At 54.9% G+C, this 26,456-nt stretch overlaps 1 long non-coding RNA gene across 25 annotated transcripts in view; it reads left to right on the top strand.

The window, feature by feature from the left end:
• LOC309608388 overlaps positions 1–26,456 on the top strand; it is a 74,078-nt gene that overhangs the window by 613 nt on the left and 47,009 nt on the right. For 5 of the 25 annotated variants that reach the window (XR_014232830.1, XR_014232836.1, XR_014232837.1 and 2 more), the window contains exons 2-5: positions 12,238–12,328; positions 18,562–18,742; positions 19,919–20,076; positions 22,970–23,080. The exons of 4 other annotated variants lie outside the window; for them this stretch is intronic. This is a non-coding gene — a long non-coding RNA (uncharacterized lncRNA). Of the gene's footprint in view, positions 1–8,186; positions 8,288–9,513; positions 9,645–12,237; positions 12,329–16,788; positions 16,865–18,561; positions 18,743–19,918; positions 20,077–20,626; positions 20,756–22,969; positions 23,081–26,456 lie in introns of all 25 variants that reach the window. 16 more of the 25 variants (XR_014232838.1, XR_014232839.1, XR_014232843.1 and 13 more) reach the window with 14 other exon arrangements.

The raw sequence follows: 26,456 nt of genomic DNA, 5'->3' as shown, positions 1-26,456 counted from the left end.
TATTTTTTTAAGATTTTTTTTTTGATGTGGACCATTTTTAAAGTCTTTATTGAATTTGTTACAATATCTTTTATGTTTTGGTTATTTGGTCACAAGGCATGGTGGGATCTTAGCTCCCCCACCAGGGATGGAACCTGCACCCCCCTCCAGCCCCCCACCCCCCCCCCCCCCCGCATGGGAAGGCGAAGTCTTAACATCAGGGAAGTCTCCAGATGTTTCTTTTTAGATGCATTAAATGTGATATGCCTGTTGTCACCCAAAATAAGTAAATGTTGCCTCTTAATAACTCTGTTGCCTTCTCCACCTCTTACCCCTATAGTTCATTTCCACACAGCAGTGGGGCCTGAGGGCACTTTTTAAGATACAAATCAGATCTTGTCACTTAAAGTCTGCAAGGACTTCCCCTTGCATTAGAGATAAACTCTTTACCTCCCCTAATCTTGGCAATGCTCTCCTTATCATTCACTTTTCTCCACACCCATGGACTTCTTTCTTTCCTGCCAAGCACAAATACCTGTTCCTGCTTCAGGGCCTTTACACTTGCTATCCCCTCCACCTGGACCACCTTTTCCCAGCTCTTTGGATAGTATGCTTGCTTGGAGAAGCCTCCCTAGCCTGCCCTATCTAAAACAGAGACCCTCTGCCCCATCTCCCCAGTTACTCTGCATCCTCTCATCCTGTTTGCTTCCTTCATAGAACTTTCCCAGGCTCTAACTACGTTTTCTGTTTACTTGTGTATGTGTTCATTGGTTCAAGCACCAAGAGTTCAGAACTGGTTTGGTCACCTTCATTTTCCCATTGCCTGACACAGCACTTGATGTAGAACAGGAACTTGAGAAACACCTACTGAATGGACGTTCCTTGGCAGGCAGGTTCATGGACTGACCGAAGCATTTTGCAGAGAGTTGGGGAGTGAAAGGGAAAGGAGGATGTGGAGGCAGGACACACAGGTGACTCCTTACTGAAGCATTCCTGAGGAGAGGGAGAGAAATCTGGCAGGTGTGAGTTAGGAGAATGAAGAGCAGGCTCAGATGCTCAAGGGGTGACCTAGTGCCAACAAAGAAACAGTTGAGGCCAGAAAGAAAGGTGTCTCTGTAGGAGCAAAGTCCTTGAGGGGTGCTGAGAACAGGTGGAGGAGCTGGTAGGCAGAGGTGGGGACTGTAGGAGGTGGGCGTGGCACGAGGCCCCAGGGTATGGGACAGGTGGTGCTGGAAGTTTGGACAAAGAGGAGAAGGCTATTTGTTCTGGGGGGTTTTTTTGGCCATGCCACATGGCTTGTGGGATCTTAGTTCCCTGATCAGGGATTGAACCCACACCCTCAGCAGTGAAAGCGCAGAGTCCTAACCACTGGACCACCAGCGAATTCCCAGGGGAGAAGGTTTGACTGCCACACCTTGAGAAAGGGAAGCAAATGATAGGGGTCGGCAAAAAAGGCTGTGACAGCTTTAAAGAAACCAGGCTGCCCCATTGTGTGGCCTTCCAACTAAGCAGTAGCTCTCACAGCTCCTAAAAAGTGAGCAATGACATGTGCTGAGGACTTGGTGTTACCAGGTTGTTTTGACAGTGGCAGAGTAAGCAACGAGCAGAGAGCCATAGTCCGACAGGGAGGCAGATTCACAGATGATGGCCATGCAGTACTCTTGGAGCTGCTGTAGGGATAGGCCCAGGGTGAAATCCCAGCTGTCAGGCAAGGGAGGAGGCAGTGACAAGAATGAGGAGCTTTGGCTGTGACCTGAGGGGACCATTTGGGGGGCTAAAGGGAACCATGATCTGGAGCCATTGGCCTGCCATGCTTTTCTTTCTTTTCTTCTTTTAATTAATTAATTTATTTATTTATTTTTGGCTGCATTAGGTCTTCGTTGCTGCGCGCGGGTTTTCTCTAGTTGTGGCGAGCGGGGGCTACTCTTCATTGCTGTGTGCGGGCTTCTCAGGGCTTCTCATTGCGGTGGCTTCTCTTGTTGCGGAGCACAAGTTCTAGGCGTGTGGGCTTCAGTAGTTGTGGCTCGTGGGCTCTAGAGCACAGGCTCAGTAGTTGTGGTGCACGGGCTTAGTTGCTCCGTGGCATGTGGGATCTTCCTGGACCAGGGCTTGAACCCATGTCCCCTGCATTGGCAGGCGGATTCTTAACCACTGAGGCACCAGGGAAGTCCTGCCATGCTTTTCAAAGTGGGAAAGATGGTAGGGCCAGCCATATGTATAAAGAGATAGTTTTCCTACCTTCCTTCCTTTCTTTCTTTCTCTCTCCTTCTGTCCTTTCTCCCTTCCTTTCTTCCTTCCTTCCTCCCTCTTTCTTCCTCCCTTCCTTCCTTTCTTCCTCTCTTTCTCTCTTTCTTTCTTCCCTCCCTCTCCTCTCTCCTCCTCCTTTTCACTCTCTTTTGCTCCCCTCCCAATCTCTCTCTCTTTTTCTCTTCATAAATGTGTAAAGAGCTTATACAAGCTCTTCTGTAACTTGATTTTATTCATTCAGTAGTAACTCATGGACATCTTTCCCTTTTCATGAAAATCTTTTGTAATCCTATTTTATTTTACACATTTAAAAATCTTATTCTGAGGAGATGTCAGTAAACATCACCAGATGTCAAAGGAGTTTCTAACACAAAAAAGATGAAGAACTCAGCCCTTCCTCCAGGGTTTCCTCCAGCCCTTCCTCCTCACCCTCTTTGTGTCAGCAGTTCTTGCCCCATATCTGTCTGTGCAGAGGCCTGGGTCCACTTGCTGACCTCTGTGGCATAGCCTTGGGCAGAACTACTACCTGGACTCAGCAGAACGTCTGTCACCCAGGCTCCTTGTAAATGCCTTGGGCACAAGACACAGAGAGATGTGAGGCCTCGGTGACCAGACAGACCTTGGACTGGGCGGGGCTGGATGTGATCCGCCTGAGCCATGTGGCCTGCAGTGGTATTGTCTTGTCCAGGCCTTGTCCAGAGCTACAGCCCAACTCACAGCCCGAGTAGGATCCACTGGGGCTTACTCATTGAAATTATAGGGTCAGAGACATCTGGGGTAATTTTTTTCTGTGCCTGGCACAGTGCCAGGTACATGTGGGGACCTGATAAATGTTTGAGGAATTAAATGTACATACTTCACCAATCCAGGCAGGTGGCAGAATCAGGAGGCAAGAGGTCAGTCGGCCTGGAGGGATTTCACAGAGACAAAAGTCAGCTTTTCTACTTGGTCCAGATCTCTGCTCTCTAAGCCTCAGTTCTGAGTGTAACCTGCAGATGAAAATAGTAATTGTCTTGTGGGGTTAAACCGGATAATTTTTTTTTAATTGAAGTATAATTGATTTACAATCTTGTGTTAATTTCTCATGTACAGCAAAGTGATTCATATATATATTCTTTTTCATATTCTTCATATGGTTAATTACAGGAAATTGAATATAGTTCCTTGTGCTATATTGTAGAACCCTGTTGTTTATCTATTTTATATATAGTAGTTTGTATCCACTAATCCCAAACTCCTAATTTATCCCTCCCCCACCCTTTCCCCTTTGGTAACCATAAGTTTGCTTTCTGTGTCTGTGAGTCTGTTTCTGTTTCATAAATAAGCTCATTTGTGTCATATTTTAGATTTCATATATAAGTGATATCATAGGTGATTTCTCTTTATGACTTGCTTCACTTAGGATGATAATCTCTAGGTCCATCTATATTGCTACAAATTGCATTATTTCATTCTTTTTATGGCTGAGTAGTATTCCACTGTGTGTATTCCATATATATGCGCATGCACACACACACACACACACACATGTGCGTGCACACACACACACACACACACCACATCTTCTTCATCCATTCATCTGTCGATGGACATTTAGGTTGCTTCCATGTCTTAGCTATTGTAAATAGTGCTGCTATGAACACTCGGGTGCATGTATCTTTTTGAATTAGAGTTTTCTCCAGATATATGCCCAGAAGTAGGATTGCTGGGTCATATGGTAACTATATTTTTCGTTTTTTAAGGAACCTCCATACTGTTTTCTATAGTGGCTATACCAATTTACATTCCCACCAACAGTGCAGAAGGGTTCCTTTTTCTCCACATCCTTTCCCGCATTTATTATTTGTAGACTTTTTGGTTATGGCCATTCTGACCAGTGTGAGGTGATACCTCATGGTTTTGATTTTCATTTCTCTAATAGTTGGCAATGTTGAGCATCTTTTCATATGCCTGTTGGCATCTGTATGTCTTTTTTGGAGAAATGTCTATTTAGGTCTTCTGCCCTTTTTTGATTGGGTTGTTTTATTTTGCTTTGTTTGATATTGAGTTGTATGAACTGTGTGTATATTTTGGAAATTAATCCCTTGTCAGTTGCATTGTTTGCAAATATTTTCTCCCAGTCTGTAGGTTGTCTTTTCATTTTGTTTATGGTTTCCTTTGCTGTGCAAAAGTTTATGTTTGATTAGGTCCCATTTGTTTATTTTTGCTTTTATTTCTATTGCCTTGGGAGACCGACCTAATAAAACATTGCTGCAATTTATGTCAGAGAATATTTTGCCTATGTTCCTTTCTAGGAGTTTTATGGTATCATGTTTTATATTTAAGTCTTTAAGCCATTTGGAGTTTATTTTTGTGCATAGTATGAGGGTGTGTTCTAACTTCATTCATTTACATGAGGTGTCCCACTTTCCCACCACCACTTGCTGAAGAGACTGTCTTTTCTCCATCGCATATTCTTGTCCTCTTTGTTGAAGATTAATTGATCATAGGTGTATGGGTTTACTTCTGGGCTCTCTATTCTGTTCCATTGATCCATATATCTATTTTTGTGCCGATACCACTCTGTTTTGATTACTGTAGCTTTGTAGTATTGTCTGAGGTCTGGAAGGGTTATGCCTTCAGCTTTGTTCTTTTTCCTCAGGATTGCTTTGGCAATTCTCAGTGTTGTATGGTTCCATGTACATTTTAGGATTATTTGTTCTTGTTCTGTGGAAAATGGCACGGGAAATATGATAGGGATCACATTAAATCTGTAGATTGCTTTGGGTAGTGTGGCTGCTTTAACAATATTAATTTTTCCAGTCCAAGAGCATGGGATATCTCTCCATTTCTTTGAATCATCTTCAATTTCCTTTGTCAGGTAAACCGGATAGTTTGAGTAAAGCACTGAACACTGTGCTGAGTATACATTAGGTGTTCAATCATTGTTCGTCCCAGCCATGCTGTTCCCCACAAGGGCTCTGGGGAGGCAGAAATGGCTTAGGGGAAATGTCAGTGTCAAGTGAATGCTAAAAATGAGCACAGGATCCAAAGAAGGGCCAGGATGGAATGACATGACAGTCCTTAGGGGTGCTGGTTCCCCTCAGTCCTGAAGTTCCAGAGGACAGGGACTACCAGTATGCCCAGATAGGAGCGACCAGAGTGACTTATCAGAAGCAGGATGTTTTACCTGTGGGAGAGAAGACTGGGGGTCAGAGAGGAGGCCCCTAAGCACCGGGTAAAGTTTTGGATCTACTTAGAAATTCCTGTGAGAGGCCACTTGGTTCTTGTGGCCCCAGAGGGCAGAGCTATGACTGAGGGAGGCAAATACCATGGGCAAGGGTCATTTTTGCAATTAGATTTTCTTCCAAACCATGGGCTGCTCCCAGAGGTAGTAAGCTCTCAGCTACGAGGAATTCCTGGGGATGGAGGTTGAAATATGGGATGGAGGGTTGGAAAATACAACTCTCAAGTTCACTTTCCTCCAGAAATCTGGGATTCGAAGCTCCTGGGAGAAGGAAAGGTGGTGGGCAGCTTGCAATGCCAGGCTGGGGTCCAGGATCTGTCGGGAAGAGAGAAGACAGGTCCCGCAGAGGCTTGGGGGTGCAGCGCATTCCTCCAGTCACTGGGGACACCTTCATAGCCCCAGGCCACTGATTTTCCCTCTGGGGGGCTCCTGGCCCAGAAGTGATGTGTCTCCACTGGGGAATGTGAGCCTGTCGTCCACATGGGGGCAGCACAGGACCGCAGATGGAGTGGGGCCACTGCAGGCCGCCTGGAGCTCCCCTCCTTTGGGAAGAAGTCCTTTGAGCCTCCCAGACCTCTCACACCCCTGCTTCTGGTACCCATTTCCCACCCCCCACAAGCCCCTGTCTGCCCATTCTTGGCAGGTTCTCTGGGTAGGTTGAGTCTCCTCTGGCTTCAAGCTCCTGGTAGTGGTGGTATAGGGTGTCTTCCCCCAGAGAGGGAACAGGGCAGAGAAAGTGGAGCCTGTGGGTATCCCTGGGCACAGCCCCTGCTGGTCCACATCAGAGTTACTAGAGGCTATGTCTATTGGGGGTTAAAGGAACGGGTTTTTTTTTTTAATTAATTTATTTGATTTATTATTTTTTTGGCTGTGTTGGGTCTTCGTTGCTTCACACAGGCTTTCTCCAGTTGCGGAGAGCGGGGGCTACTCTTCGTTGCGGTGTGCGGGCTTCTCATTGTGGTGGCTTCTCTTGTTGCGGAGCACAGACTCTAGAGTGCAGGCTCAGTAGTTGCGGCGCATGGGCTCTAGAGCACAGCCTCAATATTTGTGGCGCACGGGCTTAGTTGTTCCGCGGCATGTGGGATCTTCCCGGATGAGGGATCGAACCCGTGTCCCCTGCATTGGCAGGTGGATTCTTAACCACTGCGCCACCACGGAAGCCCAAGGAACGGGTTTTGACATCAGACTGACTCGAGTTCAAATTCCTTCCTCCTTCCCTCCCTCTCTCCCTTCCTCCCTCCCTCCCTGCATCGGGTCTTAGTTGCTGCACATGGGATCTTAATTGAGGTACGCGGGATCTTTTGTTGTGGTGCACGGGCTCTTCATTGCGGCGCCGTGCTTCTCTCTAGTTGTGGCATGCGGGTTTTTCTTTCTCTAGTTGTGGCACGTGTACTCCAGGGTGCATGGGCTCTGTAGTTTGTGGCACGCGGGGTCTGTCATTGAGGTGCACAGGCTCAGTAGTTGTGGTGCGTGGGTTTAGTTGCCCTGTGGCGTGTGGGATCTTAGTTCCCTGACCAGGGATCGAACCCGCGTCCCCTGCGTTGGAAGGCGGATTCTTTACCACTGGACCACCAGGGAAGTCCCTCGGGTTCAAATTCTGACCACTGCTCACCAGTGGAGTGACTTCATCTCTCTGAGCCTCAGTCTCTGCACTTGTGACAGTGGAGGGAGAGATAGTGGAGGGAGTGCCGAGCAGGCAGGAAGCCTCCTGGGGCCTGGCTGAGCATTCCCGAGACCACACGGCAGCCTTGGGAGCTGGCAGGGTTCCCATCACCCTATTTCACAGATGGGGAGATGGAGTCCTTGGGCATGACTTGCTAGAGGTCCCACAGCCAAATGGAGAGCTACTGTGGTCCAGATGCCGCCCAGGACCAGAGGAGCATGGGATGGATGGTGTGTGCCCAGTGAGGTCATGGAGGAAGCCCTGTGACACTGACTGGTGACCTGGAAGAAGCCCTGGCCCCTATATGGCCAACAGATGCTCAGAGTGTGTGTGGGGGGGTGCACTGTGCTGGCTCTGCCTCCACTCAGACCCACTGGGCCCTCCCAGAACACGGCTAGAAGGGAGGGGGTGTTGGTGGTGGTGACAGTGTCCCTGGGAGGAGGGCAGGCTCCTGCCAGTTTGGGGCGGGGCTGGGGTCTGTGGGCCTCAGGCAGGCAGGGACTGGCCAGGCTTGAAGGAGGGGACGCTCAGCAGTACAGAGGACTGACCTGCCAGGAAGAGAGGGATGGAGTAGGTGGATAGGAGAGGGGGCTGGACAGAGCAGGACTGCACCTCCAAGGGGCTCCCCCAACTCTCACCCCTGCCTCTCAGGTGAAAAAAGAGCATGTGAAAAAGAACAATGAAGGTGAGGATTGGGAGGGGCCCCCTCTCTTCCCCCCAGCAGCCTCCAGTAGAGCCAGTAGTGTCACTGCCATGGCAACCACAGCCCCTCCAGCTCCCCTTTCTCCTTTAGCCCCATCCTGCCTGGATACCCCTATGGCCCATGTGTGCCTTCCTAGTCCAGGGAAAGAGAGGCTGGGGGTAGGGGAGGGCTCCTTTCTCAGCCCCCGTTATGGCCCAGGGGCTGGATCCCAGGACCACCCCTGCCTCAGGATCAGGTGGAAGATTCTTTAAGTGGGGGAGAGGGAAGGGTGTAGTAGCTTTTGCAATAATTATTCTGAATGAACAAGGCGGCTATCACCTCCCTAAGGTTTCAAACCCCCAACTCTCAAAGTCCCTATTCTCTCCCAGGACACAGAGGCTGCGACCCAGGAGCCCCTGGCAGAGTTGAGAAAACCAGCATTGGGGCAGGGGCCTTGAAGATCGTCTGGTTCCCGCCTCCAAGCCTATAGGTGGGGAAGCTGAGGTCTGGAGAGGAGCAGGGACTTGCCCAAAGCACACAGAGAGTATGTGGCAAAGTCAGGCAGGGAACCAGGGTGGTCAGACCAGGGGGGTTTGGGGCAGGCAATGAGGGCCAGGAGGGCTGTGTCCCACAGTAGGGGGGGGGGCGGGTCTGGGGAAGGCTCTGGGCCTGCGCTTGCCTGCTCCTCATTTAGTGCTTCAGTAAACCCCCTCCCAGCCTCAGCGCATAATGGACTGAGTGAGGGAGGAGGCCTGGCCCTGTTTAGGGAGGAACAGGGGACCCCAAAAAGAGCAGAAAGGAGCTGGGGATCTGAGGAGGGGCACAGTCAGGAGAGCTAGGGACCCTAAAGGTCACATTGAGTGCCCCTGAGCAAGAAGGGCTTGTGGCCCTAGACAACAGGCTTTGGCCCAAGCACCGCCCTTTCTAAGCTGTGGGTGCCTGGGCAAATCACCCAGATTCCCAGGGTCTGCACATCACTCTCCTGCTGCCCCTGCCCCATGTAAGATGGGGTCAGCCACACAGGCTGGGGGGAGATTCTCCGTGATGGAGCAAACAAACAGAAAGGGTGATTCCTAGCTCCACTTAGGAGATCGGTGGATGGGCCCTGTGAGGCCCTGAGCTTGAAACCCTTATGTCTGCTGGGCCAGGGCTACTGCCACGATCACCTGGAGCATCTATTATGTGCAGAGCCTGAGGGGCTGGGACAGGAGGAAGCTGTGGGCACAGGACCCCAAGATGTAGAACAGAGAGGGGTCCATCTAGGCAGGAGCCTCTGGGGTTTGGAAGAGGGACTCTGCAGCCTTCCTGGGAGAGGAGGGATGCTGCTGGGGCTCAAAGGCAGGCCGTGTAAGGTCAGGGAGAGGTGGGAGGGGCTGAGCGGGCACAAGCTGGCATTTGCTCCCTATGACTCTCTGGCACCGGACCCCAGCTGATCAGGGCCTCCCTGAGCTGTCACTGCACCCCCAAAGCCCCAGAGGCCTGGCCCACAGTGGGTTTCCTCACCTTCCAGCACACAGTCCTAAGTTCAGGGCCTGGGCAGAACAGGGGCATCCTGCTAGGGCCGGGAGCCAGGAGCTGTGCATCAGCTGTTGCCAGTGCTCACCACACCCGCAGAGTGGCTTCTCTTGTTAATCCCATGTTGCTGATGAGGAAACAGAGGCCCAGAAAGGTAAAGTGTCTTGCCCAGGGTCACCCAGCTCCTTCTCCTCTGTCAAGGCCACTCCTGGAAGCTCTTCTGGGCTTGGATGCTGCCTGAGACGCACACTGATGACAGCTTGGGAAAAGGAGGGCCACGTCCTAGCTGAGGAGCGCGCCTCTGAGAGAGTGTGCTGTGGCATCCACGGCAGGTGGGAACCCCGTACAGCATTGTCAGTCCTTCCTGTGTCCCCCGACACCTGTTCATTAGTTGGTCGTCACATTCTAAGGCCTCACGGTCTGTCCACTGGTATAGGTTGGAGGGCATGACCCAGATGCTGCCTTGACACTTAGCAGCTGGGTGACCTTGAGCAAACACTCTGTCCTCCTGTGGCTCTGTGACCTCCCTTTGAGATGGGGATGAGGGCACCACCTACTACACTAGGGGTTGTGGGGAGGCTCCAGGGACCCTTTCGTGCCAAGTGCTTAAGGGGCCTGCCCACGGTCTCTGTTCCTCTTTTTTGTTTTTGTTTTGTTTTGCCACACCACGTGGCATGTGGGATCTTAGTTCCCCAACCAGGGATTGAAGGCGCACCCCCTGCAGTGGGAGCGTGGAGTCTTAACCACTGGACCTCCAGGGAAGTCCCTCTCTGTCCCATTTGATAGCCCCTCTGGGACAAGGCTTGAATCAGCCAGAAGGCCAGGCAGGTGATAAAGGGGTCCGTCCCTGCCCCCCAGATTCCCCTGGAAACACATAGGCTGCCCACCCCCAAGGCACCCCACCCAGAGGGGGATGGGAGAGTGGGGATGGCTCCCCGGATGCCCTCTTCACCACCCGCAGGGATGACGGGGATGGGGCCAGGAGGGGGCGGGCTGAGGACAGCTGCTGAGTGGTGGCAGTGAGGGGCATGTGGGGGACCCCGGCCACACCTAACAACCGGGCCCTAGCACGGGGAGCTCGCGGGTGAGAGGCCCAGGGTCCTCGCTCTGTCTCAGAGCTGGCCCGCCTACCTGGCACGAGCCCTCCAAGCGCTGGTTTTAATCGATCTTTTTTTGCAAGCAGCTCCTGGAGGTGCGGGGGCGGTTTCCCCTTGACTCGAGTCTCTAGGAGGATGCGGCTTGGCTAAAAATAACTCGAATTACTGTGCTCCCGCCCCGAGGCTGGAGGAGGGGCCCGGGGGGCTGTGGGGGTGGGAGCCCGGAGGGAATGTTGCAGCAGCAGTGAGGAGGGGGTTCCCTGAGAGGAGCTGGAGAAACGCGGGTGTTGGCAGGTGGGAAGGGGTGCAGGACATTCAAGGGAACAGTCCTTTCTCACCCACTTCTCTCCAGGGAGGCCAGTGCTTCTGGAGCAGAGCTGGGGGTGAAGGCTGGCCCTGATCCTGGCCCCGCACCATGGAGGGGGCCAGCCTTGCTGGGTGGTAGCAGTGGGCTCCTTCCAGCAGGAAGTCTGTGTTTGGAGGAGACCGCCCCCCTTCAGCTCAGCCCTGTTGAATGCAAGCAGTGGCAGCAGGGGGCGCAGATCTGGGCTCGTGGTCCACAACTCTCCTACCCTGCGGCCTGACACTGAGCCCCAAATCCTCATCCAAAAACTGGGTGTGACTGCAAAATTAAGCACCTGAGTCCTGGGCACTCCAAGGCCTCCCCTCCCAGCCCCACCTGCTCCATCTGTCTGGAGAGGCAGCATCAGGCTCCCTGTCACACCCTTGGTACAGGGCTGAGAGAGCCCATCGTGTGACCACCCCTCAGAGCAGGGTGGAGGCTGTGTCAGGGTCCGGGAGGCCCTAAGCCAGGCAGGATCGGGGGTCCTCCGCACAAAGGGGGGCTGGTCAAGGAGGGTGGGGACTCCAGGTGCCCATGGGATTGGGGAGGTAACGGTGGGGCCCAGACAGGAGGCTGGGGACAGGCTGCACGCTGGGCTGCTGGCCCTGGTGGCCTTCTGGTGCTGCCCTCCCTGCCATCCCCAGCTTCACACCACAGGGCTGAGTGCGAGAAGGAGCGCAAGAGGCTCAGTGGCAGGGCATGGATCACGTGGTGGAGAGGGGACAGCATGGCTGTCCTTTGCACGCACACAGACCCCGCAGAGGCAGTGGGAAATGCACGGGAGGGGGGCCAATCAGCCCTGCAGCAGGGAATGCGCTGGGACATATGGGTCCCTGGGTAGGGGCCCTCCATGCGCCGTGCCTCAGCTTCCTCATCCTTAGGGGTGGCCATGGGATGCCTTGGAAAGCCCCTTAGATGGAGCGCAGAAGAAGCCGAAGCAGGAGTAGGGAAAAGGGCAACGGCAACGATGTCAGCTACCCCTGCCCACCACTGAGCACTCACGGGGCTCCCTGTAATGTTCTGTGAGGGCGGTCCTAAGATTACCCCCACTTTACACATGAGGAAACTGAGGCTCAGAAAGAAGTGACTCACCCAAGGTTGTAGAGCTTGTGCGAGATGAACTGGGCCTTTGAACCCAGGACCATCCGACTACATAGTCTGTTTCTCCATTTCATCTTGTTCTGAACATGGAGCCAGATGTACTTATGAGGTTGACTCAAGGTGGGGTGCACGGGTATTCATCCAGATATGAGATACACGGAGTCGCTTCAGCTGGACCCCTACCCAGACCTACCCATCCCCCGCCCCTCCAGGGTTGGCTCAGGTCACAGGGAGCCTCGTTCTGGGGCACCAGTGTGCCTGGGAAGTACCTGTGTGTGCAGGGGGGTGGGGGAGAAGAGGGAGTGTGTATTCTGCCGGGATGGGAACAAGACAAGTGATAACAATAATGATAATAAAATCCCCCCAAAATAATGATGTTTTTAGCAGCACTGTTCCTGAGGAGAAACTAAGAGCAACACAAACATCCAGTAACAGGAGAATTGAGAAATCAACCACAGCTCCCACAGCAGCAGGGGTGAGTCCTAAACCATAACGTAGAATGAAGAACACAAATTGCAAGAAACTACATTCAGTTCAAAGCCATTTTTATAAAGTCCCCCACCAGAGTAAAACTACACAATACTGTTTTAGGCATTCATATGTGTATGATAGAGCTCTTACAAAAGAGCAGAAGTGATAAACCAAGATTCTTGGTACACTGCGGGAGGCAGGAGTTGGGTAGGGGTGGCACACACAGGGAGATTCCACCCATGAACGTCTGTTGCTGGCCCATGGGGTGCCAGGCGCTATTTGTGGTGCTGGGGGCGGGGCATGTGGGTACAAGCAAGACAGACGTGAACTCCAGGCCTCCTGGCGCTTAGAGTCTCACGAGACACACTTCCTTCCTATTCTTGTGCTGTGCAATAGGTCACCAGTGTCCATTATGTTATTATGTATTGTCACAGATATTCCTTTACATTAATCAAATACTATATTTAAAGAGAGAAATAAGGAATAAACACAAATGTAATTGACTTCCCCCTCAAAAAAATCCCACCCAAGTGGGTGAGCTCTGGAGGCTGAGCTCCTCTCCCTGCCTCCTCTCATTGATACTACATCACATTGATCCAGGAGTCCCAACCCCTGGACCCCATCCCCCCTACAATCTCCAGTCGCAGCTGAACGTCCCACAAGGTTATTCCCTCAGGCAAAGGTCAAATTGGCTTGGAGTGCAAGATTGGTAGACAGGGCTGGGTACTCAACCTCTGGGAGAGCCAGAGCCAGTTGGGGAGATAAAATGCAATGGAGGGAGATGCAGAGCCTGGGAAAGATCCCTCTTCTTTCTGGCCCAGGGCTCTGGCACGACATTAGTAGAGGTGGAGGGTGCAGAAGGTGGGAAGTAACAGGTCTGCTCTGTCTCAAGCTCTTCATCTTCACCTGGGGGGCTCAGTCTGCCATCCGTCTGTCCATCCATCCAGCCAACTATACACCATATAATGGACATTGGTGACCTACCACACAACACAAGAACAGGAACAAAATGTGCCTTGTGAGACTGTAAGCTGCATGAGGCCTGGGGTTGATGTCTGTCTGGCTTGTGCCTGCATCCCTGCCCCCCATCCCAGCTCCCCTGCACAGCCCTCCTGGGGTAGGGCCAGTCTAGCCACCCTCACCCGATGGCCTGGTACATGGTAGATACTTGCTGAGGTGTACCCGGCCTCACTGTCACTGCTTTCAGCAAAAGCAGAAAAGGATGCACCTCCAGGCCCTCACATGTACTGTTCCCTCTGCCTGGAACAGTGCACCCTCCAACCTGGCTCAGCCTAAAGGTCATCACCTCTGGGACGCCTTCCAGGACCACCCCAGCCAGGCCAAGTCCCTCTCTCCACACCTCCCCCAACACCATAGGCTGTATCATGGTCATGTTTTGTCTAGGTCCATCTCTCCTTCTGAGTGGGGGGACTCCAAGGTCAGGCCCAGGTCCCCCAGCATCCCCTGGGCTGGGCCAGGGCCCACAGGAGGGCTCTCGGCTTCATCTTCTCGGCCATTCTTACACCTGAATACAGTCTGGCATTTTTTCCCTGGAGGAGCCAGGCCCAAGGGGGAGGTCAGCCACTTCATCAGCCCCGGCACCTCTTGGACTCCACTTTCTAGGTCTTTGCCCCTCCCCCAGCAGTCCACCCATCTTCCACCCTGAGGGCTACCGGGGCTCCACACATCCATCTCTTCTCTTCTAGAGCTGCCCTTGGCAGGAGAGATAGTGGGTGGGAAGTGTCCAGGGCTGGAAAAATGGGGCTACAGGAAGATCCCTGAGAGAACCCTCCACCCCCAGCTCTCTATGTCCACAGCCTGTGAGGGATGCAGGGTGGGGGATGGGAGAGATGGCAGTGGCTGGTCATCAGTCCAAATCCAGGTCACTCCCAGCCTGCTCAGCAGCCGTTGATAATTAGGGGCCAGCAGGACATGGGCAGGTGGGTGGCAGGAGACCTAATTGTCTGATTTTTCAGGTAATTAACGGGAGGCTGTCTGGTCTGTCCCCGCGGGGCCCAGCATCCGCCACCCCATCCCCTGGGCAGCCCCAGCCGCCTAATGAGGCCAATTATTGAGTGGTGCCCGGGCCCTCATTAGTCACCTGGAAGGGTCATGTGGGAATGGCACCAGGGGCGGGGCTCAGCCAGCCATGGTGGAGGCTGGGCGCCCCCAGCGATCGGGATGCAGGATGTGCTGCCTGTAGGTCTCTGCAGATGCACACTGAGGGTAGCCCGCCCACACTTGGGACCTCACTTCTTGCCTCTGCTCTCAGGGCAGCAGCTTTAGGTCAAATCCTCCCCCTGCCATTTCCCAGCTGTGTGGCCTTGGGAGAGTCACTCCCCCTGTCCTACCCTCTGTTTCCTGAATCAGAGATGATGGATGTAAAATGCCTGGGGCACAGTGGGTTCCCAGTGCACAGGTGCTCACCTTCTCCCCACGGGGCCAACTCCTTTCCTTCACTCTTGAGGAAATGTTGGCCCAGAGTGGGTAGGGCCTAAGGTCACCGGTGTGTCCAGAGCCCACTCTGCAGGGCCTGGGCACCAGGGAGGGCAGCAGGGATGCTGAGGGATGGCCCTCTGGGATTCGCCCAAGGGACCTCAGCAGCAGGGCAGAGGAGTCCTGGGAGGAGTCAGAGAGGCGATCTGGCCAAGGAGAGGGGGCACCCAAGAGCAGCTGGACTTTCCGGACACCTGAGCAGAGTGGCGATGGGGAAGCAGGAAATCTCCAGGAAATGCGGGGCTTTGGAGATCATGATGGAGCCGGAGGCCCTCCACTCGCTGGATGCTCCAGGACACTCAGGAAAAGCCCACAGGCATGTGACGGTGCCGCAGCCTGCTGTCCAAGGCAGGGATCCATTCTTTCTTGGTTGGTCCACACCAATCTTGGCCCAGGAGATCACTGTGCCTTCAGATGTTGAGTGTTTTTGGCTTCTGTGGCTTCTCTGTTTTAAGAATTCTGTGACCTAATTCCATGCTGACAAATTCCATGCTGTTCTGGCTCCTATAATCGTCAGCTAATGCTACTTTTGGTCCTACTGCCAGCCCAGAATCTTGGTCAAGGGTTTCCAAACTGTGTCCCCCAGGAGCCCTAGGGTGGGAGCAGAAGGGGGGGCTACTGACCCTCCAATTGGAACAGCTGGACTTTGATAAAATATTAGTAGCTGCTCCTTCATGAGCTCTTGCCGTGTGCCAGGCATGCACCGGGCCTCTGCCTCAGCAATTGCATTTGTCCTCAAAAAATCCCACGAGGAAAAAAAAAAAAAAAAAAAAAATCCCACGAGGAAGGTAGCATCACATCCCCATTTTACAGATCAGGCTGCTGACACTGTTGGAGGCTGAGGCTAAGCGGCATGCCCCAGGGCTCACAGCCTGTGGGAAGGAGAGCCGGGACTTGGACCCAGTTTCCACTCTGAGCTGCTGTGAATATGTGTTCTGTGGCTAAAAAGAAAACTAGGTGCAAGAGTTGAGGGGAGTGTCCCATTTATCATAATTTGTTTCCTCCAGAGCCAAGTGTGTGGGTGCACCTGCCTCTCTGCCCCAGAAGAGCGTAGCCTCAGCCCCAGGTCGCCCAGGGCTTCTACGCCCCACCACGTGGTGTCTGTGTGCACGAGGGCCCATCTGCCCGTCTGTTTCCCTTCCCTCTGCTGTGGGCTCTGCTTTCCCGTGGTCCAAACAACAAGATCCAGCCCAGAAACAGCATATGTTTCCAGCCTCTGCTAGTCCAAGTCATAAATCGCCTGGTGTGATGTGCTCCTTGTGTCAGCTTGTTTCAAAACTCAGGGTGGAGGTGGCTGAATGAGTGTGAGGAGAATGCAGGGCCTCCTCCAGGCTGAGAAGCTGAGAGCTGGGAGCCGGGGTGAGTCCAGGACTGAGGCTCAGGAAGGGAGGCAGGGACTAGGCCTGGGGCTGGCTTAGGGGCTCAGCCTGGGGCAGGAACCAGCAGGTGGTGGCCTGGATTCAAGGTGGGCCTAAGGGCTGAGACTTAAACGGGAGCTGAGGTCAGAGATCAAAGGGTTGGTCTTCTTGTCCAATGGTCAGAGGTCCAGACTTGACTTGGAGTCAGGGGTCAGAGGGCAGGGGCTATTGCTCAGAACTTGATGGGGATGGAGAGCTAAGCTCAGTTTGGGGTCAAGGTCAGGCCTCAGGCTGAGGTAGGGTCAGAGGTTAGAGGTCAGAATCAGTCCAGTGCTGAAGGCCATAGCTAACTGAGAAGGAGGTCCCCAAAGACTCAGAAGCCTGCCTGCTGTATCCTGGAAGTGACGTGTGCCAGGACCGGTGACAGAGGGATGCCTGTGATAAATAAGACGGGGCTTCCAGGGATTGACCATGAGTTTGAAAAGGACTGGGTACAGATCTTATGTCCAAAGCCACTAGAGCAAGGCTGGGGGCCTGGCCTCCAGTCCCAGCTCCCTGCCCTCAGGATGGGAGCCTCGGTTGCTTATCTCTGAAACGTGGATGATCACAGCACCCGCCTCCATGTTGATCATACTCCATTGGTGTTGCTGATTTCTACCCTCAAGACTGCCCTGGAGTGGGGGTAGGTGAGTTAACACAGTGAGGGTGAGTGGTCGAGGCAGGTATGTGAGATGCTTCTGTGGCATGGGGGGCGGGGGGTCTCAGGAGAGAAACTGTGCCAAGACCCTAGATCCCCAGTCACCACCCAGGGCCCTGTCACTCCCAGGCTGCCCCAGAGAGGTGGCCCTGCAGCCAGTTCAGGCCTCAGCTGCCCCCCTGAGCCGTGTGCAAGCAGCACCGTCCCAGGCATTTTTTCCAGGCCTCCATTCTGCCAGCTAGGTTTTCCCACCTCTTCTCCGTTCTAGGCCCAGCATGGTCAGAGATCTGGGGACAAGCCCACACAGCCGCCGGTGGGGGAGCTAGGATGGAGGAGGCAAGCGGGAACGAGAGGCCAGCGGGCAGAGAAGGGTGCCAAGGAGGAAGCCTTATCACAGGCCTCTCTGTTCTTATCTCCCACAAGGCCTGGTCACGATCCAGCCTCAGCTGTTGACCCGCCGCTGGGGTCCTGACCCCAGAGGTCTCCCCCTCCCCACAGGGGAGCACAGGGAGATTCGACAAGGGGGGATCCAGGCATGTGTGAGGGGGTGGGGGCTGGAGGGAGATGAGAGAACCCCTGGGGGACAGGAATGGTGGAGAGCCAGCAGAGGACATGTGGACAACAAGAGGGCTGCCCTGCCTGCCCAGGATTTGGCTGTGAAAGTCCCGGTCACCTCCCCCAGCTGAGCTATTAATACCCAGCTAAGACCCACGCACCCTTGCTGGGTGGACGCCGAGTTCCTTGGGGGCTAAAAACGGTCTGCAGTAGGGGTGGGCCCGGTGTCCTCCCTCTCTGCTTGTCAGAGGAGCTGGGGCCAAAGTCCATGCTGGCCTGGAAGGGGGCCAGAGCCAGGGTCGGGGTACAGAGGGTGACTGAACCCTGGGGTGGCCTGAGGATTCCAGGCGGGAGCAGGAAGGCACTCAGCCAGTCCAGTCCCTGTTGCTCAGAGACCTGAGCGTGGGCCAGAGGCCTGCCAGTGGTCCCACCCAGGAGGAGACCCGCCTGGCTCTTCTGGCTCCTTGCCCCACCTAGGCCTTCGCCTTCCCCCCAGGCCTCAGCTTGGCCTGCCCCAGGCTGCAGTGGGGCTAGCGGCTGAGGGCTGCCTGCCTGTCTTCTGCCCAGAGGGGCCTAGAAGGGAAAGGGGGCCCCAGGGAGGGGGCAGGTTCAGAGCCTCTAGTGGGATCCTGGCCGCCTAAAGCAGAGCCATTCACGTTCATTGAGCTTCATGTGTGAAATTTCAGTTATTCATAGCATTCTCTCAGGAGGGAGTTACTGGCAGCACCATTTTATAGGTGAAGAAACAGGCTCGGTCATCTCCTCAGAGCCTGAGCTGGCGAGACCTGGTTTGTCAGACTCCAGACCCTACCTTGTGTTACCTCCTGTTACGTCATTGCAAAAGGAGATTTCTTGGTTTGTCTTGGGGATCCATGAAACAGGTATTTCCATCAAAATGCCGTGATCACTGTAGTGTCTCAGGCCCACCAGGGTGGCCAAACCAAGAATGAGAGGCCTGCATGGGCACCTTTCTCCTGCATTGGTGAACCCCCCTCCCAGGGATCGTCAACCACTTCTTCCTTCATTCCTGGGGCTCAAGGACACATCCTGAGAGCCTGTGCTAGTCTTCTGGGCTCGAGGTCACCCAAGGCCACCTGCTCACTGCTCTGTCCCCCTCCCTTCCCATGACAGATGCTCCAGGATCCAGACACCGACCCCAGAAGAGCACAGACTTGGCCAAGAGAGTCCAGACGAGAAAGTGGTTGAGAGGTGTCAGCCCCGGAGGCCCCCTGAGCCGGAAATCCCGACAGCTGCCTGGCTCATGGGTCCTGGGCACTGGGCCCTGACCCAGGGCAGGCAGCAGCCGTGTCAGGTGTCCAGAGGAGTTGGGGGAGGTTATGGCTGGAGCCAGGGCTGTCTGCCTGTGGTTAGCGAGGCTGTTGACACCTCCTGGGCTGCCAAGGCAGAGCGAGGCCAAGGGGCTGGGAGAGGGGTCCTCGCTTAGCCTGGAGGGTCTGAGGGGAGAGACAGGCCCTGACTTGAGGGTCTGGGGAAGGAAGCACAGTCCTGTCCTAAGCTGAGAGAGACCTGGCCCTGCCTGAGAAATCTGAGGAGGGGGACAGACCCCTAGCTTTGGGGGCTGGTAGAGGGGGTATATTTCCAAATGGCCGGGGGGGAATAAGGTGTGGGGGGGTTGTCCCAGCCGGACACCAGGACTCCAGGGAAGGCTGCCCGTATCCTGGGTTCAGGGGGAAGCTCTGAATCTGCCGGCCTCCATTCCTGGCTGGGAGGCACGTGGCTCTGCAGGACAAGCAGGAGGCCTCTGGCCTCAGGCTGACCACACAAACAGCCCCAGGGTGTCCCTTCCCCTGGAGAAAAGGAGAGGCCTAGGCTTGCCTGGATTTTCCTTAACCCCCCGGAGAGGGACTTTGCCTCTGCGCTGGTGGAGATGGGGGGACAGACTAGCATCAGAGAGCCCGTTCCAGGGGAGCCCTCCCGGGATGGGCCCCCCTGCTCATTTGATCCATGCACCTCAGCTCTCCTGATGCCCATGTGCTCACCCCCTCTGGAGCCACCTCCCCAGGCAGTCTTCCTGGATTGATAGAGATGAGGAGGCACTATGCTTCCAACTCCCACGCCAGGCTGGAGTGTCCATGGCTACCCCATCTTCTTGGGGCCCCCGCCAGCCGAGCCTGACCTCATGAGGCTTTGGGCCTCCATCTCTCTTCTCTCACTTTCCTTTCAACACTCCCTCCCTCCTGGCTCTCTCCTAGACCACCAGGGCTCTGGTTCTCTGGCTGAACCAGCCCCTTGGCCACACCAGGTCTGGGGTCCTCTCCCATCTCAGCTGTCCCTGCTGCTCAGTCTGGGGCTCAGTCCCCTGCCCTGTGTCTCTGTCTCTTCTCTCTGGGTTTATCTTTGTCCTCTGGGCTCTGACTCAGACCTGAGTCTGTCTCTCTGTTTTAGTCTCCATCTCTGCCCCTCTCTATCTGTCTGGCTCCCTGACCCAGTCTCAGATGTCTCAGTCATTCTGTCACTGTTGCTCTAGGACGCGGTCCTGGCAGTGTCTTCTCTCTCCACCTGGCCGGGGCACCTGCTCAGACATCTGCTCTGCTGTCTGCTCACTGGGCCCCACGAAGAGCTCAGACAACACTTGTGGTCTCAACTCTGGCCCAGTTCCAGGGGAACTGCTGTGATTCCCAGAAGGTGGGTGAGGGAGAGACAGGCCAGAGGGCCATGTGCTTGCCTGTCTCTTGAGGGGCTAATGGCCCTGGGCTTCCCTCTGCTCAGGCCACGGCTACCAGTGCCACAGGCTTCACATTTCACCCCACCACTGACGGCTGTGGGACTCCGGGCAGGTTCTGAGCTCGTGTCCTCTTCTCCAGAGTAGGGCCAGTAGGGCCGACTTCAGCAGGTGTCAGAGGATGGAACGTCAGTGCACTTGGTGGACACTTGGCACTGTGCCCAGCATGTAGTAGTGCTCCGTAGAGTCCCCATGACTGTTACTGTGACTGTAATTCCCCAAGGTCCCCGGAGTCATGGTAGGCAGAGTGGGGGATGGGCTGAGCTGCTGCTGCTTGAAGTGTCCCATGTCCACCTGCGTCCCATACCCGTCTCTTCCTCTGTTGGACAAAAGACCTCTCCCTATACCTGGGACCTTCCTGTCCTCAGAGTCTGTCTGAATTGCACACTGGTGCTCACCAAATTAATTACTGCTGGCTTGGGGATGTATTTTTTTAAGAAGACATTTTTCCAGGGGGAAAAACACGCAGGAGCTATAATTAGTTGGGAAGAGGAAAGAGGTGCGGAGCGTGTGAATCATCAGCCCCAGTGATAGACGGTTAGAGGCTGAGCAGAAGTTTCGGGAGAAGCTGCTGGAGTGTGGGTGAGTTGGGGATGGGGTGCTGCCCCCAGGCAGGCCAGGGTCCTCAAAACAGCAGGCATGTTCAGGGATGGGGACTTTATCTGTCACCCTGAAGTCTTTATGCCCTCCCCCCCAAGGCTCTGTCACCCATCACCCTCTCAAGGCCCCAGCTTCTCAGCTCCCCTGCGCGTCCTGCCTGCCCTGACGGTCCCTAGGGCTTTTGGCCACCTCATCCCAAGGCCAGTGCCAGTCCCGGCTGGCATGTACCTGGGCAGAGAGCCTTGCAGCTTGAATGAGGAGAGAAACTGTGGAGGGTTTGAGGTGCAGGGATTGCAGACCATCGAGACCAGCTTCTCATTCATTCACTCACGTGTTCATCGAATACTGAAATGCTGCTGTGTGCCTGGTCCACAGACAGGCAAACCAAGGACCAGAGAAGTGCCACTCCAAGGCCACACAGCTGTGAGTGGAGCAGCCTCTCTGCCTGTCCCGTCATACCAACTCTGCTGAGCCAGACCCTGGGCAGGGCTCTGGGCCACCAAGGGGACCACGACCAGGCCCCACTCTAACTGAGCCCATCTTCTGATGGGGGAGGCAATCAGGCACCTATAGGGCAGAACGCCCAGTGCTGTGAAATGGGAAGCACAGCGCTGTGGGGGCTCGGAAGTGGATCTTGATCCAGCCTGGTGGTCAGACAGGGCTTCACAGGGGATGAGGTGAACGGTGTTCAGAGGCTGGAAACAGCATGATGACCCATCATGCTGGAGGGATGTTAAGTGACTCTGTGGCAGGGCTCAGGCAGCAGCAGGAGTGGGGGTTGCTGGGGACTGTGGCTTCTGGGCCAGGTGATCACAGTGCCCATTTCCCCAGTGTTTCTCCTGAGCAGCTGTCTGGGGCGCTCTGGGGCCCTCGTCCTTGGGGATCCTCCGTTGGTTCTTTTTGACGTCTGGGGCCCACTGACCCAAGGTAACCCCTGTCTGGGCAGTCAGTGGCTAAGGGGACTGGACTCCAGGTTTCTCCCTCTCCCTCTCCTCTGGCGGAGGGCTGGCTACCCAATGCTCTAGGGGTCTCTGCCCAGGCCTCAGGGGCTATGCGGGAGCAGCGTGGCCTGTGCCTGAGAGCTGAGGAGAGGACACTTCCTCCCCTGGGAGAGCATGGCATCATTCAGCACACAGAGCGCTCCCTTCTAACCCCAGACCAAATTAGCCTTCCAAATTACAGGCTGCATGTCCTCCAAATCGGGGATTGGGTGGGAGAACAGAGGCCCAGCTCTCCTTCCTGCTTCCTGCTCACAGAGGGCTCTCAGCCCATCCCTAAATAACAGGACCATGTTAGGAAAGAATTTTGGGCACACACACCCTCCCACCCCAGGGTGCAGGGATCCCCAGGTCCCAGACCTGCATTCAGGCTCAGGGCAAGGCTTTTGCCCTCCTGGGGTTTGACAGTGAGCTTGGAACCAGAACATTCAGTCAAGGTCAGCTTAGGGTTCTGAGGGCATTTTGAGGATCATTCATTTATTCATCAAACACCTACTGGGCACAGTCTCTGTACCAGGCATTGTGCCTTGAGACACTGAGTGGCAATGGAGGTGACAGACATGTGACCAGGAAGGTACATGTCAGAATGAGCAGGCCTGTGGCAGGGGGTGTACTAGTGGCCCTGGGAGCCCTTGATGAGGTCAGGGAGACCTTCCTGGAGGAACGGGTATATAAGCTGAGTCCCAAAGGATGCATGTGTCCTTAGCCAGGGGAAGAGAGTTCAGGGAGGAAAGAACATCCAGTGCGAAGGCCAGGAGCAGAGAGTGAGGGAGGGGCATCAAGAAGTGGGTGGTTGGTTCAGATCCAGGGGCCTTGTCAGCTATGCCGGGGGATTGGATTTCATCAGAAGTGCAAGGGAAGAGGAGGCCTGTGATCCCAGGAGTGGAGGAGGATGGGTGTGTGTGTGTGTGTGTGTGTGTGTGTGTGTGGGCAGAAGCACAGTTGGACCATGGCCCCACCCCGAGGGCTCCTGGTAGGTATGAAGGGATGTGGGGGCAGAGGAGGGGGTCCTGGACCTCCCACATTGGCCTCCCTCCCACCCCCACCCCTTCCAGACAGCTTCGGGCCTTTGAAGAAACAATCCAGTTTACCACAAGGAAAACACGGGAGCCTGATGGTATTTCTTTGTGTCCTGAAATTAAGGTGCCTTCCTGTGTTTTCGCTAATTGGTTTGGAACTCTTCATGTTTTTGTTTTAGAAGAAAATTATTATGGATGTTGAGAATAAATGCGATCATTGTGTGGTGCTGAGAGCAGAGAATGAAAGGAAAACACCTCCTGAGCTCGCCCACTCTTGTGTCACCGAAGAGGCAAGTGAGGTGGGGAGGAGGGACTACGTGGCCACACAGCCACAGTGATGGTCCCCCAGGAGCAGGAAGGGGTGGCTTTTGGGGCTCGGTGGAGAGAGGATGCTTGGTGGGGGGTTCTTACAGCAGGGTGGAGAGAGGACCTGGGAGTTCCTCCAGCTTCTGGTCTTGCTTGCACACCTCCTGGGATGGAGAAATCACTGCTTCCCGTCTGCGTGTGGTGAATTGGCCCAGCTGTAGCTGGTGAGCAGTTTTCCCTGAGTAGGTAGTGCTCCTCCCCTCCAGTCTCACTCAAGGTTCTCTGCATCCCAATCTCTACCCCACCCAGGACCTCTGGTCTTCGCTTCAGCTGCCTGAGGTGAGGCTGGGGCCAGGGTGGTCTCTGTGGGTGGGACCCTGGGCTTCTGCAGGCTGCATGGCACTGGATCTGATCTGGCCCCGGTAGATGGTGCCTGCACTTCTGAGCCTGATGGCTGGGAGGGCTTCCGGGCTGGCGCTTCCCCGGCTGGCAGCCAGCGTGGGAGCGTGAGGAAAGGCACGAAGTCTACTTCCTGGATGCACGGCCTGTTGTCCAGCACATCCTGCAGGGCCCGGCCCTGCTTGGCTGAGGACACAAGCTAGTGGGTAGAGTCAGGCCTGACAGACAGTTCCATGGGCAGCACTGGGCAGACAGGTGGGGCACCAGGTCAGTGCGCGCCCTCACTCAGCAGGCTTCTGTTTAGCCCCTGCTATATGTCTGGCCCTGTGACGGCCGCTGGGCCCTCAGAAATGAATTAGACACAGACCCGCCCCTGCCCCCGAAAGCCCGTGGTCTGGACAGGCACGGAGGAGACAACAGAGAGCAATAAAAAACCTGTATCCCCAGCCGTACCAGCAAAATCAGCTCCAGACTTTGGGGAGTGAAATCCTACATAACCCACTTCTACCCAGCAGCTAGAAAGGGACCTCTAGAAGTCACCTCTGGCCTCCTGTTCCTTCTGCTTGACCTGCCATGGCTCCCTTTTGCTGGCCCCCAGAGGGCCTGTGTACTCTGGTCCAGCCTCTCCCTGGAGCTCAACTCCCTCCTCCACTCAGCTGCAGTGAACACTCAGGGTTTAATGGTCTCTCCGGCCATCTGGCCTTTGCCCAGGTTGTTCTCTCTGCCTGGAAAATGTCCCCTTCCTTTACCCTTGCTAACGCCTACTCACTCTTCAGAGTCAGCTTCCAGCCCTCTCCGTGGGTAGCTTTCCCGGCCTCTAGATCATGACAGCCCCCTGGTACCTGTCCCTGTAGAGCCCCCTACACTGCTCCTCAGAGCATTCATGGAACTTGTGATCAGGTCTTTAATTGTGTGCTTGTTCCATTGGGGACGCAGGACCCAGAGCAGGCCACGTTTCTCTTGGCCACTGCTGGATCCCGTCGTCTCACCCCAGAGGAGCCCAGAGGATGTGCTTAGTCAATATATGTTGAATGATGAGTAACATGTAAAACCCACATGTTTTTCTATTAATAGAAAGTTAAGTTCGGGCACAAACATCACAAAAATCTAGTAAGATTTAAATGCATGCTCATACCCACACGCTGAGAATGTTGCAAAGATGGTTACACTGCCCCCTAAAATGTAATTACCCCAGCGCCTGCCCCCAAAGTCACTGGCATTGGCTGGTTCAGGGCAGCCCTGAAGTTAACAGCAATAGCAGTGACACTGGCCGTGTGTGAAGTTAACAGCAATAGCAGTGACACTGGCCGTGTGTGAAGTTAACAGCAATAGCAGTGACACTGGCCGTGTGTGAAGTTAACAGCAATAGCAGTGACACTGGCCGTGTGTTGGGAGCCACCTCAGCACTAAATAAGTGCAGATTTTTTTTTTCAATGAAACATTATATTTGGATGCAAGAACCTAGAGTATCAAAGATTCATGTGGAGCCAAGATTCATTCATCAACAGACATTTCTTCAGAGCCAAGGGTTGGCTGAGCACTGAGGATCTGGTTGTGGACAGACGGCCTGCCTTTGCCTGTAGCGGCGTCAGGCTGAAGCCAGGAGGAAAAGCGGAATCAACGGACCCGACCTTTGGCCCTGGACCAAAGGGAAGGAAAGACATTTCCTCCTGGGGGATGTACAATCTCTGAGCGCATCTCTGTCAGCAAAGAGGCGCAGCCTGACCCTGTCCTGCGGGGCCCTGGAGATTCCATTTGTTCTGGTGGGGACCTGGGCTGGTCACGCCCCCCTCCCTGGGACAGCGTTCAAGAGCTGTTAGAGCTGGGATGCGCCAAAGGACCCTGCAGAGACAGGCTCACCACCTTCCCTGCTCATGCTACCCCTTCCACGGGATGCCACTCCACAGCCTGTACGTGGGATCCAGCCCGCAGCCAGTGTCTGCCAGCTGCCACATTAGGGTCATGTGCAGGTCAAAGCAGCCCCTCTCTGCTGCCAGGTCATGGTTGGGGTGTCCCTCTGTGTATGTGCATGTCAGGTGCGGGGCACACAGAGGCTGGGGGGCTCTGGGAGAAAACGGTGAGCGCTTTGTGAGAACAGATCCTTGCCTTCCCCTCAAAATCCCCAAGACCCGGCCTTTCACCCGCTTCAGACCAGAGTCCCCAAGGGCCTTAACCAGACAGACACCCAGCAGTGAGACAGCCAGCCTCCCTGGGGCCAGAGCCCCCATTCCACCTGGCAAGACTCTTGGGTCAGCGGCCTGGGATCTTCGGCTGACGTGCTGAGGCCCAAGTTGGCACCCGGCTGTGCCCTGCCCGATAGAGAGTGCTCTGAAGGACACAGCTCTTCCTCTGTCAGGGCAGTGGGGCCATTTATCACGGAGATAAGCATTAGCCAGAGGGCAGAGTTGGCGGAAGGAGCTGTCTGGAGGAGATAATCTAGGGTCACTCAGAGGACATGGAAGAGCCATGTCCCCACTCCAGCCCCTGCCACCCAGACCCCGCCCCTATGCTTGCTGGCCAAGACATCTGGCTGTCTCACCTCATGGAAGACCTGATGCCCTCCGGGGACAAGGAGCTGGGCTATGGTTGGGCATGGGGTGTGTTTCCTCTTCATGTTCCGTGCCATGGCAGGGCCCCTGTGATTCTGCCTCGCCTCTTCACAGATGGGGAAACAGGCCTGAGGGAGTGGGCTTTGGGCTGCTCTTGTCAGAGGGAGCGAACGTGGGGTCCTGACCCTGCCCTCGGCCTCCTGCACAGGGTAGGAGGGGAAATCCACGTGGTGCTGTGTCACTGGGCACTTCCTATGTCCCAGGTGTTGCCTGCATGGCCTGTGTCCTGTCCCCTCTACCCTGGGGACCAGGCATTGCCTTGTCCTCCTTTTCCAGAGGGAGGCAATGCCCAGAGAGGTGAGGGTACCAGCCCATGGCCGAACCGCTGGAAAGTGGCCCAAGTAGGGTTTGA

This window comes from Balaenoptera borealis, assembly GCF_965194805.1.
Source record: "Balaenoptera borealis genome assembly, chromosome: 12".
NCBI lineage: Eukaryota > Metazoa > Chordata > Mammalia > Artiodactyla > Balaenopteridae > Balaenoptera > Balaenoptera borealis.
Note: the sequence above shows the minus strand (reverse complement) of the source record. Positions and strands in the feature narration are given on the sequence as shown.